The sequence below is a fragment of the Gymnoscopelus microlampas genome (assembly GCF_963454915.1).
Source record: "Gymnoscopelus microlampas genome assembly, chromosome: 2".
Classification (NCBI taxonomy): domain Eukaryota; kingdom Metazoa; phylum Chordata; class Actinopteri; order Myctophiformes; family Myctophidae; genus Gymnoscopelus; species Gymnoscopelus microlampas.
Window position 1 is genome coordinate 58647277 of NC_139939.1, and position 12253 is coordinate 58659529.

Here is a 12253-nt window from a genome sequence, read left to right on the forward strand (position 1 = left end):
TGAGAGTCACGCAATTTAACCTGTTCTCACGCCTCACGCCACACTTGCCATTTCTCACGCTTTTCCCCCCCTCTCACAGCGAAAAAAAAAAAAAAAAAAAAACGGCAACCGGGTGGAAACAAAACGCTCGTCCTTAAACACACTGCCCCATTTCTTTCGCAGTTCCGGTAAGAGACACAAAGCAAAGGAGACTCTTTGTGTCTCCTACCGGAACCGCTGCCGGTCATCAAATTATTGTCTTAGGAATGAGACAAAAACTAAAAAATATCCATGAAGTCAAGGCTCCATGGGGTGACTAGGAAAAAAGTAATCTTGGGGGTGAACTACTCCTTTAAGTCAGTGATGGTGCAGGATTTGAGGGCTTCGGGCGGACATTGGAATTGAACCATTTAATGAAGCAGCACACAGAGAAAAACTCAATGGTGCCGCCCTGTAGGGGATGGCGCTGTCCTGGAAAAAGCACCAGGGTGATTCATGGTTGGCAAAAATAATAAATAAAAGAGAGGGAGAGTGTGTGGGTGATCGACATGCTTATAAAGTGACCTCACAGCTGTGATTAATTTGGTATAACACTCCTTAGGTTACAGGTTCACCTCCATTCATAAAAACATGTTGACATATACACATTCAATTGATATCCAGACAGACATAAAGAACTTTAGCTTCTGTGTCATTTGTTAATAGAAATTAATTCAACATCCACCCATAGCAATTCACACAGAACATAAGCGAGGGAAGACAGACAGACAGACAGACAGACAGACAGACAGACAGACAGACAGACAGACAGACAGACAGACAGACAGACAGAGCTTCCTCTACCAGCTGAATGGAGAGATAATCATTCATACATTCAAGTGGTTTGATTAATAGTTGATTAAAAGTGATTTTCATTAAAAAATATATATATATCAGTGTACCCCCCCCCCCCCCCTCCCCTCCCTCCCCCTCCTCTCTCCCCTCTCCTCTCCCAACCAGGGCCCATTGAATGTGGAAGGCTTATCTTATCCAATTGAAATGGAATCTGGAAAAATGTGACCGATATATCGTGATCACATGACCACAGAGATGATGTGGCATGATGTGTTTGTGGGAGGTGACGTCACTCACCTGACAACATTCTGAACATAGCACAACGTGTTCTTAGATGAGCCAAAGATGGTGTGTGTGTGTGTGTGTGTGTGTGTGTGTGTGTGTGTGTGTGTGTGTGTGTGTGTGTGTGTGTGTGTGTGTGTGTGTGTGTGTGTGTGTGTGTGACAGAACATGCTAGCATGGCCGCTCCCACCCAGTACTTTTCCACTCAATAACACTTGTAGTAAGTATGTAGTTGGCCGAATTAAAGTATCTCTGTGTGTGTGTGTGTGTGTGTGTGTGTGTGTGTGTGTGTGTGTGTGTGTGTGTGTGTGTGTGTGAGGACCAACTCACATAAACATTAAAAACACGCCCCACTCTTTCTAACAGCCTATGAGAACTTACATAAACAATACAAACACGCCCCACTATCTCTAACAGCCTATGAGAACTCACAAAAACATTAAAAACACGCCCCACTCTCTCTAACAGCCTATGAGAACTCACATAAACAATACAAACACGCCCCACTCTCTCTAACAGCCTATGAGAACTCACATAAACATTAAAAACACGCCCCACTCTCTCTAATAGCCTATGAGAACTCACATAGTCATTAAAAACACGCCCCACTCTCTCTAACAGCCTATGAGAACTCACATAAACAATACAAACACGCCCCACTATCTCTAACAGCCTATGAGAACTCACATAGTCATTAAAAACACGCCCCACTCTCTCCAACAGCCTATGAGAACTCACATAAACATTAAAAACACGCCCCACTCTCTCTAAAAGCCTATGAGAACTCACATAAACAATACAAACACGCCCCACTCTCTCTAACAGCCTATGAGAACTCACATACACATTAAAAACACGCCCCACTATCTCTAACAGCCTATGAGAACTCACATACACATTAAAAACACGCCCCACTCTCTCTAACAGCCTATGAGAACTCACATAAACATTAAAAACACGCCCCACTCTCTCTAACAGCCTATGAGAACTCACATAAACATTAAAAACACGCCCCACTCTCTCTAACAGCCTATGAGAACTCACATACAGTAGACATTAAAAACACGCCCCACTCCCTCTAACAGCCTATGAGAACTCACATAAACATTAAAAACACGCCCCACTCCCTCTAACAGCCTATGAGAACTCACATACACATTAACAACACGCCCCACTCTCTCTAACAGCCTATGAGAACTCACATAAACATTAACAACACGCCCCACTCTCTCTAACAGCCTATGAGAACTCCTGCTGGGACACGGACAGAAAATATATGCAAAACATAGTCTCGGCCACGCCTTCGGCCTGGTGGAGACAATAATAGAAATCGGAGCGACATAACTAATCACAGGTTGAAACCGTCACCTTAGAATGGCTGCCTGCCAGCTGTGCGTGTGTGTGTGTGTGTGTGTGTGTGTGTGTGTGTGTGTGTGTGTGTGTGTGTGTGTCAGAGAGTTGTTGATGTGGGTGTGGAGTTAACTAGCTATAGCATAAATAGTAGTATAATAGTAATTTAAAAATGTTGAATAAACCTGAGCTGCTGATCCATATTTATCAATAAGTATTTAAACATCATAAACTCCCCAAAGTTCACTCATAGTTTAAACAACACAGAACCAGGTTCAATATAAATATGAATCATGTTGTGCATTTATTCCATATTTTCCATTCCAAGCACATCAAGTCTTACCTGTGTTCTTGTGTTGTAAGAAGTGTGTTTAGCAGTGTGTCAGCGCAGGTATGTAGAAACTGACTTTTTTATACTGACGCTCTCACATGATTGGACACAGGACCTGTCAATAAAGACAACATGTTATCAGTTGAGATTTTGATTGGTTTAGAGCACTGATCAGGCGTGCCGAGTGCGTTCAGGTAGACATGATGCAACCATAACCTGTTTATAAAAAATAGAAAATAAAATGGGGCGTGTCATTGTGGCATTTATATACACCTGCTATTAAGAAGAATCATGAACAATGTTGAATACCTGAAATAGCCGATCTCAAAGCGTTGCATCGCAACACTTTGTGAGCTTGTAGATCGGCTATTTTCGATGTGAGTTTAGATTGTTTATAATACTGCAATACTCTGGAACCTGAATCAGAATAGCAACTGCTCACCAACTGTGTTTTATACATAACTCACCTCTGATGGAAGCTGACGTTCCCACTGTACATCTTCTCTACTGCTGATGTTTTAACTGTAAAACCATTTAAAAAAAAGTGTTGATCAAAATTTATTGTATTCTTGTCTTTCTGAATAAATAAATGTATAGATATGTGGGTACGTAGGTAATCAATACATCAATACATTCTTTTAGTGTGCTCATAAAAAACATTCAGCCTACAGATAAAGTCCAGGTGCATTAAAAGAAGATTTCCCAGTTGAGGTCTAGTTAAGATGTCTCCCTGATTAACCTTTTATCATTTTTTTGTGCGGCACTCTGAGCACTATGAGCTGTAGCTTGTAGATCTGCTATTTCTGAATCACTAAAGACATCTAAAATGACAGAGTTGCATCCCCGGATTGAATTGAATTCTGTTGTTTTTTTTCCGAGGGAGTTTTACTGGAGAAGTGATTATGAGCATCACTTCCTGTTGTCAGTCATTCAGTTCATTTGAGTGATCAGTGTCAGTCAACAATAATGTGGAAACACAACCTGACAGAAACAAAGAGGTCATACTATTAGTCTGTCTACTTACCCTACAAGATCTCCCTCCACACAGCTGATTCTAATTAATGATCAATGATTATTATCAAGCACTGAAGTCACTTAACAAGAACCATTTAATCCCCATGTAGAGATTCAGGTTCACAGCAGTAACAACATGAAAGGCTGTGTGGTGACCGTGACCCACCAGAAAGTGCCTAGAAAATGAATTTCGTTCCCACGACTTGGGTCTACTTTTTCAATGCATTTTTGCATAGACAATACCCTCGTGGACTTTGGGTTAAAGTATCTCCGCACAAAATCCTGCAGTATTTTTTCACAAGCCAGAAATGTATATTAAAGTGAATAACTAAAAAACAAAAATCTTGTGCTGCTATTTTTGCTTGTAAAATATTGAAAACTGATTTTGGCAACACAAAATCTTTCTCAAATGTCATAAATACATGTACCTAACATCTGAAACAAGTATTGGTGCCTTAGTGTACTCATGTTTGAATTTTGATCATGAAATGTAGAAAGAAAACGCTTCTACTGAAGTGATTGGTGCCCAGCACAATGAAACATACACATAGCACATTTAGCTAAAAGCTTATATTTCATACATAGAAAATGTCACAACCTACTGTGTACTGAAAGGTAGGAGAAAAAAAGCAGCACTCCTTGGCCCAAAATGGCTGAAAATCAGCCCCCTAGATTGGAATAATGCCAACAATGGACTACAGTAAAATAAAAACACTAAAGCTCCAAATTATTACAACATATGGTATGAAATATCTATTAAAATACCACAGTGTGTCACAGCATGTGTCATTTGTACATCAACCCTTCCACCCACCCCCCAGATCAGGCCTTCTGTGTCAACTCACAGGTATGAACAGAGAAATGTTGGTTGACAGTGCAACGGCAGCTAAATAGTATACAAATATGACAAAATATGAAAGTGCAGACTGCATCTCCTGTGGATGACCACTGATCACACCATTGATGGATTTGGGGCACCAACTTGACTCAATGAGTATGTCTTGCAGCCCTGCATCACCAAACCTTTTTCCTAAAATACCTAGGAAGGACATGTATGTATGTTCAGAGATGTTGCACTTGGTAGGGCAGTGAAAAACCAGAGGAAATCAGGGGTCAACCTCCGCTTCAATGTATCCTGCCTGCAACATAAAATGTTAGGGAAAGATGAGCACAAGTGTATCAATAAAGATGTATTAACAATGATTGCCAATTTAGTTTAAATATATTCTTATAGACGTTTTTGTGAGGGAATACATCTATAATATACTTTTCAGCATAAAGGTTTTTGTTTTGTTTCCCAGAACTGTCAAAGACACACATAGTATTTGAGTTACCTGTAGTTTGAAGCATCAAGATCCTCATGCTTCTTCACTGTGTTTACGAACATCCTTCGTAGCTGGTTTATTTTCAGCACCTCTTGGTCAACAATAAGCCATGGCGGTCGGCGGATGACTCTCACAGAAGATCTTGTAGCGGTCAGCGAAGGGTGGTTCATTTACACACACACACACACACACACACACACACACACACACACACACACACACACACACACACACACACACACACACACACACACACACACACACACACATTAACCATTTATTTATGTTCACATAAAGGAGAAACATACAGGGACACAAATATTATAGGTCCAGTAGGGTTACATTCACATAATCCTGGCATATGACTTCACGATACAATAAACATGTCACTCAGTACTCTATGGGTATAAGTAACACCGTCTCCGCCATATATGGCGGCTGCCAATTACAGCACAATACTTTGCCAACCTTTTTGCCTCCTTTTTGGGCATCCAAAGTTGTTGAAACCCTCTAACAGCCAGTATGTGGGTATGTCCTATAGGCTGCCAAATATAAAAACAAATAGTCTGCACCTAATAGCCCAGCTCTGAGATGGTATGTAGGAGTGGTTGCTATTTAATGACCTTTGTCATAAAGGCTTCCTCTAGGCTAGAGGCAAAGGTGCAGGCTATCTAATACTGAAATGACACACGAATGTTTAAAATACAGTAATAGCACCCATACAATCATAAAATGACAAATCAATATTTGACAGTCCAATATTGACATGCATGTTTTGTTTACAATCTCTTACTTGGCCATATTGCCAATTAGCTTATGGGCTTTATCAGCACTGGTGAGATGCAGTGGTGGACATTCACTTGAGTACTGTACGTTTTTTTAGTACCTGTACTTTCAGTGGTGTAAAGTAACTAAGTACATTTACTCAAGTAGGCTACTGTACTCAAGTAGAATTTTGAGGTACAGTAGTTTTACTTTCACAACGCGACGTGTGAGCTTATAGATATGCTATTTTCAATTGTTTTTTTTTCATGTGATAACATAAAAAAATATTTCAGTCTCATGTTAAAATGTTTCTCCCCCCGAATAAATCTATTGAAAATAGCAGATCTACAAGCTCACAACGCGTTGTGACGTGTTGTGAGCTTGTAGATCTGCTATTTTCAATGATTTTATCTGATAACACAATACATTATTTCAGTCTCATGTTAAAATGTGAGAGCTTGTAGATATGCTATTTTCAATTGATTTTTTTCATGTGATAACATAAAAAATTATTTCAGTCTCATCATGTTAAAATGCGTCTCCCCGCAAATAAATCTATTGAAAATAGCAGATCTACAAGCTCACAACGCGTTGTGATGTGTTGTGAGCTTGTAGATCTGCTATTTTCAATGCTTTTATCTGATAACACAATAAATTATTTCAGTCTCATGTTAAAATGTGGCTCACCTGCTGACGTTTCTGTTTGAGAGAGTTGATCCTTCTGCCGTTTTCCTCTCACATTAATCACATTAATGTATTTTTGTCAATAAAACGCTGGTATAATGTTGCGTGAAACCCAGCGTCCTCAGGAGGCTTGTAAGAACCCATATCCACACAATGTTGATGTTTATACGTAACGTTGATGCACGTTCTAGTAGCCCTGAAACATTCAACCAGTCCAAGTGTTTGCACTTTCTCCATTAACGGCCCGTACATCTACATAAACGTTCATATTTCATATTTAAAATGCTTACCCATGGCCATGGATGTTACAATGATGTACGGGCCCAGAGAAGTACCTGTATCTTCCGTATTGTTCAATAAAAAGCCTGTTAATCCGATCGGTAGCCATTTTCACCATATCCTTTCAACCATGCGACCCTATCGGATGGGAGGTGTATTGCATTCTGATAGATTATAAATCTATGAGAAAATGGCCACCGATCGGTTAAGAATACTCTTTATTGAACAATACGGAATATACGGGTATTTCTGCGGGACCATATAGAATTATAACACCAATGGCCATGGGGTAAGCACTTTATATTTGAAAGCTGAACGTTTATGTAGATGTATGGGCCGTAAATGGAAAAGTGCAAACACCTGGTTGAAGTTCGGTCGGGACAGACGACCGTCGTGTATCCATGGCTTGTTGTTCATGTATCCCATCTTGTCCGTGTAAATTCCTGAACCTCTTCTTTCTGGACAGACATAAGATTCATATAGCATCGTTTCGAGTCCTTTTGACGTGCTTTTGAAGGATATCTTCTTTGTTTTGATGTATTTTCTTCGGACGTTACCGTTGCTATGGCCGTTGTTGCAGGAAGTGGTGAGGCGGAAGAGGCGACTCCATTGGTTGTAACGGGAATCACGTGTCAAAAACCGCACCACCCCTTTGAATATATTACTGCGCTGCTAAGAAAATAGTACCGACTTTTAAACTCTAATTATAAAAATACTGCGCCGAATCAGATGTCGGTATTTTTTTTTCTTGCTTACTACCAATAAATCTTTTTTTAAGAAGCAGAGATTATTTAAATCCACTTGATGGGAACGAAACTGAACGATAAGGGGCTAGACAATACGGCCTAACAGGACAGGACTGATAAGAGCAAGTGTCAAGACAGACAGACAGACAGACAGACAGACAGACAGACAGACAGACAGACAGACAGACAGACAGACAGACAGACAGACAGACAGACAGACAGACAGACCCTGCACTAGGTGAAGGTACCAGATGAAAACACCAAAGATGCCCCCTACTGGCTAGAAGGTGTCAGTGCCAGAGTATGTCCATATTTTTTACATAATATAGATGTCATAATCTATGACAAAGACATTTATCTGCCCTCATCCCAGAGTCATGTCATGTGATGTCACCAAAAGCACCCACCAATGTGACACTGTCCTCACATTCTACCACATTAAGCACCATTGTTACTTTTCTTTGTTCTTTTTGAAAGAAACAGATACATGTTAAAACATATAATAATATTGATTAAAAAAATAATAATCTTTTTTTATGAACTATAATGTTGTGGTTGGTGTAAACAGAAACAACTATAATTCACAGATGGATTGCACTAGTTAGTTACTACTGTGAGCAAACTCTGATTTTAAGAGCAAGACAGACCTCTAGTGGACAACATGAGAAAAGACATGAGTAAATGTTAATAAAGGCAGCAAATTGCCCTCATTTCAGTCAATGGAGATGAACTCAAATCTGATTAATAATAATAATATCATTATTATACAACTATCCTCTCCTCCTCCTCTGATAGAAGCTCTTTTGTTCCTGGGTGGAGGAAGAGAAGTAAAAACTCACCTACATACAGTACGTACAGACCTGTAAGGGTCCATTTGAAACCCCCTCAAGTAACCCAGAGGGTCCCTGGACCTCACTTTGAGAACCACTACACTACAATATGTACGCAATACTGTATGTATGATTGAATTTATGTTCATCAAAAAAATATATGTATAGGCCACAATTATAGAGATTAAAAAATAATGGTTTAAGGGAAGCGTTAAGGAAAGGGACCATTGAGAGGGAATGGTTGAAGAAGCAGAAGCGTTAAAACCCTAGTTACGTACCAGGAGGCGTGGTCACTAGTAGTGATGTCACTGTGGGCGGGTTGCCAGGTCCTGATAGGAAAGGAAATCAGAGTGTGGGGGTTCCAATCCACCGCGGTGCAGCCGGCTTTGTCCAGCCTCTGTACCAACACCATTGGCCCGTGTTCAGGGGAGGGAAGCCGGGCGGGGAGGAGGTAGGGCTGGGTATTGCCTACAACCTCATGATCGATACGTATCACGATACAGAGGCCGATATGTATCGCGAGATACGATATGTATCGTGAGATACGATATGTATCGCAAGATACGATAAATTTACTTTCAAGAGTCCTAGACCACCGACGCCCACTGCACTCTGGTTGGTTGAGGATGACTCCCACATCCTATGCCCAGAAAACTAACTCGCTGGTCCAGGCTTTTATTTTTTAGCAAAAATAAAAAATAAAAGCCTGGAGATCGAGGCTAGGCAAAAACTGATGCTGATGTTTTGTTTTTTTAAGGCTGTGTCTCACACAGCATTTCCTGCCATATCGACATGGTAGCCTCTGTATCGATAAGGATTACGATACGATTATTGCTGTATGGATTAATTGAACCCACCCCTAGGAGGAGGGCTGATATCTGTCACTACGCCTAGTCCTACGGGCTGGGGGCGGAGCCTGTCAGCGAAGGAGTGTTGAGCGGGAGTATAGGACGGAGGCTCTAAGTCAACAGTGGAAAGAAACTAAGTACTTAGTATTTACTTTAAGTAATGTACTTAAGTACAATGTTTTGGTATTTGTACTTTACTCGAGTATTTCCGATTTCCAATACTTTTACTTCTACTCCCCTACATCTCGGATCCAAATATTGAACGGTTACTATCACTTTTTAGTTACTATTTACTGTAGATTTTGATTATTAATACAAAACATGCATTAACCACTTCAGACCTATATACAGCATACTGTACTTCAGATATTTGAAAAAAGCAGATCTACCCGCTCGCAAAATGCAACGAGTTGTGAGCTATAGATCTGCTATTTTCAAAATATTGTAAGCTTGTGAAATAGGACATTCTTTTACTAAAAAGTACAGGGAGTAATTTTACTTTTCGTGCTTAAGTATAATTTGAAGCAAATACTTTTGCACTTTTAAGTAAACATTTTATACAAGACTTTTACACAGTGGTATTACTATGTTTACGTAAGTAAAAGACCTCAGTACCTCTTCCACCACTGCTCAAATACATTGACTGTAAAAAACACTTTCCATACAGGAAGTAATGAACAGAGAAAGTAATTGTTGAGATTAGATATGGTTATGTTGACATCATCAGATCACATTCATATTAGATTACCGAGAATAGTATGTTTATTTGCTTATTTTAAAAAGAAAACAAAACAACTCAAGTTACTGTTCAACTAACAGGATTCTCTCCAGTATCAATCCACATTTAGAAAGTGATTAAACAAAACAATCTGAACTGGAGCACAGTCAAATAGAAGCTGTTTTTTAATTTGTTTTAAATGAATGAATGAAATTAGTGTCCCACCTAAAAACGTATTTTCTGTTCCAGGGAGACCGCTGTTACTGAATAAACACTATATAGCAATGATTACTGTCTGAATCTAGAGCTTTAACTTTTAACAAGTTTTAACGAAAACACATCACTTGCAGCACCATAAACTAACATTTTTTTCCCCCTTCATGAGTCTTCATGTGTCGTTTCATGTGACTCATCTTACCAAAACCCTTGCCACAAACTGTACAGGTAAAGGTTTTTTCCCCTGTATGAATCCTCATGTGTTGTTTCACATTACTCATCTGACAAAAGCCTTTACCACAAACTGTACAGGTATAGGGTTTTTCCCCTGTATAAATCCTCATGTGTGTCTTCAAAGTACCCATGTGACCAAAGCCTTTACCACAAACTGTGTTTCCCCATGAATACTCATGTGTGACTTCATATGGTCCTTACGATTAAAGGTTTTGCTACAAACTGTACAAGTGAAGGCCTTTTCCCCTGTATGGATCATTGTGTGTCTCTTCAGACTACTCTTCAGACTAAACCTTTCGCCACACTCTGTACAAGTAAAGGCCCTTTCCCCTGTATGGATCATTGTGTGTCTCTTCAGATCTTTATTTAGACTATTTAGATTATTTATTTAGATTGTCACCAGCAGAGGGGAGTCATAGATAACCATAGTGTTCAGTGATGTGAATGTCTCTAGTGACAGATGGTTTATTTACCAGACTCTTGTCAGCAAGTATCCTTCTCTTCTCCTCTTTCTCTGCTTTCAGCTGTTCAATGAAGGCCTCTTTCTCTGATAAAAGCATTTGTTCCTGTTTGGAGAGAGGAAGAGAAGTAAAATTAAAATAATATAAAATTCAAAGAATTACAATTTAGGTTCAAATGTCAAGGTCACTAGAATCTGGGAACTCATTCGGTAAAAAAACAGGGGGAACAAGATACAAATTTTGTTTATTTTTGCCTGTGGGGGCACCACCTCCTTTTTTCTGTAGAATACATTCTGACAGAATACTATATATTATGAATGTGGACAGACATGGATGTAACTCCATCTGACTGAAGGACACAACCAGATATGAAGAACATAATCCTCCATTTGACACAGAGTGAATCACATTAGCATATTTTCATTTATACCAGAATAATAAAACGTATTAAGTCACTATTGAAGTATACTCGAGTGCAATGAACCACTGTATGGATTTATGCTGGCATTAGCACCCTAAAAGGAAAACAACTGCATTTGTATGAATTACAAAGAGTGTGATTGTTATCAAACCATAGTTTCATCTTCATCTATCACAGTCTCATCATCAGCCTCTGTATGGCTGGGAGCTACACTCATGGTGTCATATCCTGAAGAGGACGCCATTGGTCAAGGAGGTCTCTTCATCAGCCAATCAGAGACCTTGGCAGGTGACCTCCCGTATGAACTTCCTGTTTCAGAAGGTTTTCCCCATAGACATATAAAGGTAGACGCCTCCTCTGGCTCTGAAGCGTGTGTATGGCGGACGCACTTCCGCTTCTGGGGGGCAGCTGGAAATTTCCGCGTATGTCACAGAAGGGGGCGTTCAGTAGGCCAATGAGAGGCAGGTGGGGACGGGACAACTAGATTCTGACAAGTCCTGGAAAAGACGCTCTGTGATTGGCCAGTAGTCAACGCGCTGTGATTGGCCAGTGCCCGTGCCCCCCGGAAATATGGCGGCCACCATACCCAGCACGTCGCTCCAATGAACTGCAGAGGTCAATGAGGTATCTAGGTTTCTATATCTGTGGTTTTCCCACCGCTCACTGCAACACAAGACATTTACATTAATACTACTACTACCGGGGGCATGGTGCCGTTTCCCAAACTGTGGGTCGGGACCCGTTTTTGGTTCACGGACACATTTTTATGGGTTGTGAGTAAATGTCCATTTAGTTTTCATTTCCGTTTGTATTATTATAATTTTTCGTTTTTTTTGTCAATGTCCCCCCAAAATTCACAATTCTTTATAGAATAAAATAAACTAATTCATGAATAAATAAATCAAAGAAATGCCATTCATTTTGAAAAAGAAAAAA